The sequence below is a fragment of the Camellia sinensis genome, chromosome 11 (assembly GCF_055761805.1).
Source record: "Camellia sinensis isolate YWXY chromosome 11, ASM5576180v1, whole genome shotgun sequence".
NCBI lineage: Eukaryota > Viridiplantae > Streptophyta > Magnoliopsida > Ericales > Theaceae > Camellia > Camellia sinensis.
In genome coordinates this window covers 174,543,810-174,547,841 of record NC_138971.1, presented here as the reverse complement: position 1 = coordinate 174,547,841, position 4,032 = coordinate 174,543,810, and the positions used below count along the sequence as shown (strand labels likewise).

General features: G+C 30.1%; 1 long non-coding RNA gene across 1 annotated transcript; it reads left to right on the top strand.

The window, feature by feature from the left end:
- Positions 1 to 1,370: 1,370 nt before the first annotated feature.
- Positions 1,371 to 3,081, top strand: LOC114313334 (uncharacterized). Its single transcript, XR_003647158.2, has 2 exons — positions 1,371 to 1,663; positions 2,627 to 3,081. It is a non-coding gene; the product is annotated as an uncharacterized LOC114313334 (long non-coding RNA).
- Positions 3,082 to 4,032: the final 951 nt, after the last annotated feature.

Sequence of the window (4,032 nt, the reverse complement as noted above, 5' to 3'; positions counted from 1 at the left end):
AATTAATGGCATTTTTCATCGAAAACTTTTTAAAAAAAGTCACCAATTGTTAATTTTCAACGACAGTTTGAAAATTTGTTACAAAAAAATGTTACTAATTTTTAATTTTCAGCTACAGTTTGAAAATTTTGTCATGAAAAAATGTCACTAATTGTAAATTTTAGTGACAATTTGTAAAAATCGTGATAAAAAAAAGTCACTAGTTTTCAATTTTTAACGACATATGCAAAAAATTATCACAAAAAATTATTTTTAGTGACGTGACGATTTTATTAAGACTTATTCTCAATAAGACTTGATAGGAATTAAATCAAACTATTATGACGTATTGGTAATTTATCCTGTCGCAAATCAGTGTAATTTTAAAAAAAAAAATAATTATCAATAAGTGAGAAACTTTTAAATATTAATAATTATAATTACAATGTTTTTTATTAATATGTAAATTTTTTTTTAGCTTCAAAATCCCACTCTGGTGCAATTACTCCTAATTTATTTACATTGTATTTTGTTAGGGGATTTGGGAAGAAATTTGGAAAGAGAAAAGAAAAAGGTGTGTGAAACTAGATAAAATGTAATTATATTTTATTCATATTTCACATTCTTTTTCCCTTTCCAAATCTCTCATCAAATCCCCTAACCAAATACTAAGTTTAAGCTGTAAGGGTTTGTTACAACTTAAATAAGTGTTTATTATTTATTTTAATTTAAAAATTTGTACCAAACTGTTTGATATAATTTCTATTTATAATTTATTAAACACAAATAGTTTGAATAGGCGAAAAAAATTGATTATTTAAAAATTGGCAAAGAGATACGTTTAATTTCTACTTGTTGATTATTAATTTTTAACTTATAATAAATTGCGAGCATCATTTATAAACATGAGAGGCCCAATAATCTTAAGTAGGGATTTTTAAATATTTTTAATTTTAATTTAAATAATATTTGTTAATTTTTTACATTATAGATTTTTTTAGACTTTTTTATTCTAATATTTAGTACTTTTATTGTATATTTATTTTAGTGGTGTTAGAAAATCTTTAGATAAGAATGTTTTTATTCTATTAGAAAAAATTGTTTTTCCCTTTTGTTGGGACATTTGGTAGAGTAGAGTGTTTTGTCCAACCAACAATGTTAGAGGGCCACAATTTTTGTGGCCACAATAGCTCAAAACTACCAAAACGACGTTGTTTTGGGTGCAAAACATGCTAAAACGACGTCGTTTTGGCGGTTTTGAGCCATTATAGCCACAAAAATTGTGACCTTCAAACATTTTCCTTTGTCCAACTCTCATCAATAAAATTTCGTAGCTCGAAACCTTGTGGCTCGAGTGGCCTGAAAACTCAGTCAAAAATGAGTCAAATACATTTTTGTCAATATTTTCTCTCTCCTCTCTATGTTTTCTTTCTATCTCTATTTGAAGCCAAAAACCATTCAAACAACAGCTCTCATCCTAGATTCCTCTCAGAAGATCTCTCTTGTTCTAGATCACTCTCACCTCTGCTCAGCAGATCACTCTCACCCAAAATCTCTATCATCTCTGTCATCCCTCTCACTTCTGATCGCTCTTTGATTGACGATGAAGGAGGACGAATGAGGATGAACGACGGCGAACGACACGAAGTCTGAGGTAAATCAACGAGAAGACACAGAATCTAAGGTAAACCTAAAATCAAAAATCTAGGGTTTATGTTTTGGTTTCAATTTTTGTAAAAATTAGTCGATTGTGACTGTTTGGGTTTGGATTTTGCTTTCAATTTGTGTTAGCGTTTGGGATTTGCCTTTAATTTGTGATGTGTTTGATAAGTCTCTCCCTTTCCACTAAGAACACTATCATTTGCTAGGTTAATTAATTTCTACAAATTAAGAGGAGTCTGGCTTGTTATTAATAGAGATATGACGCAATTCTTTGAATTTTTTTTTATTCTTTTCATGTATCATTTTTGAGTTCAATATCAAGAAAAGATATCTCTTGTTTTTCATGTGGTCGGTTCATTTGTTTTCTTTACAACTACCTACTTTTTGAATTTTTGGCTTCTGAAATTGGTTTTGAATTATGTCCGTTTGTCATTGTCCTGTTGAAATAATAAGCTGCAAAATTTTATCATTTTTGTGATGCTAACCCATAAGTTATAGTTGCTGAGATTATGTAATTAGTCCTGAGATTATGTAGTTGGTCCAGAAGTTCACATGTATTCATTTAGTTTCTTATTATTAGTTGGACACATAGTTAACATGATGTTATCGAACCATATAATAATTATCTTGCAAGATTTGTTGAACAAATTATGCATAAAAAAACAAAAATTTTAAGATGAGTTTACTCCAATCAATTTGCTAATAATCAGGAACAAATTGAAATGCCTTTGGTATTATGTATGCAAATTACAAAACTATGGCTTCTTCTTCTACTAATAATAGCAACATAAGATTAAAACCTAGATTGTGTGATTGTAGGAGAACAGCGGCTATGTATATTGTATGAACGAATGAGAATGGAAACCAAGGACGTTTGTTCTTTGTTTTCCCATCGAAATATGTAAATATCTATTATAGAAATTGATCTTTTACTATGTACAAAGTTATTTCTGTGATTTGATTGACTAATGTTTATGCATTGTAGAGTCATAAGGAACACTGTAATTACTTCAAATTCGTAGATGAGGTTGATGACGACACTAGCTCCGCAATTTGTTCCTATGTTGGACCACGGAAAGCTATAAGAACAGAAGAATTAAACGATCTAAGGACAAGGCTTTGTAAGATAGACAATGAAATTCATGAGCATGGTAGAAGGCTTTAAAGAATGGAGAAGAACTTCAAGGCAATGATTTATGTCATTGTGTTTTGTTTGTTTTTGCACTTTATCATATAAATGACTAAGTTAGGTTTTGGGAAATTTCATGAATACCTGCCCGATACATTTTGTGTTGTCTATGTGGATGGGTTTGGATTGAATGGATTTCCATAGGCTATTAATGAATGTGAGCTTTCCAGGTTTTATCATTCAATTTTTTGATTGAATTGATTTTGTCCATTACTATACCTTGGCAATGTCATTTCAATTTATGTGCCCCAGTGTGGTCCTTGAGCTATCTTTCTATGATTGAATTATGTGGTCGAAGCAGTGTGGTCCTTGAAAATGCAGTTTGAAATGGGATTTTTTGTTGATGAATGTAACCATTCTAAAATACAAGTTATTAGAGGAATCTATTAGTTCAAGACTCAATTTTCATTCAGTGTTCCACTTAATTATGTTTCTTCATGTATTTCACTTAATTATGTCTAATGGTAAAACATAAGCAATCTACAATGAGTAAAATATAGAAATAAGAAGAAAAAAAATTACTTAGGATGAAATTCATTCTGATTCAATTGCTCAAGTCCTCAAATCCATTCTTATATAAAATGAGTCTAAAAATTAATAGCTGATGACTGTCAACAAAACTTTGAATACTCAAGTCACTCTAATGAACTTAGAAGGGAGATAACATGATCAACACTATTAAATAGTCAAATTTCAGCCTCCCTATATTGACAAAACTTCGAATACTCAAGTCACTCTAATGAACTTAAAAGGGAGATAACATGATCAACAATGTTAAATATTCAAATTTCAAGAGTATGCAATTGCTTGCAGAATAACTTAATTAAAACCAAACTATCCAAAGTACATATGAATGTCATACAATTACTAGTGCGAAACTATAAAAAAAAATAGGACATTTGGATTGGCATCTAGATTCAAGTCAATTTGATGTTGCTGTCGATCTTTGACCGCTTATATTGTTGACCATTCCTGATTGAGTATGAGATGTGTTTCCAATATTGTCTGCCATTTGTATTGGGCTAACCCGGGCCTATAAACAAAGTAAATATTACAAATATTGTCCACAAACATATTGACCAATCTAAAATTTAATTCATCATTAAAATATGTGTAGTTATATATTGAACACGTATCGAAGCAAACATGCTGTCTTGTGTGCCCACCATAGAAGGAAAATAGTAAGGTTGATCGTGTGGCAC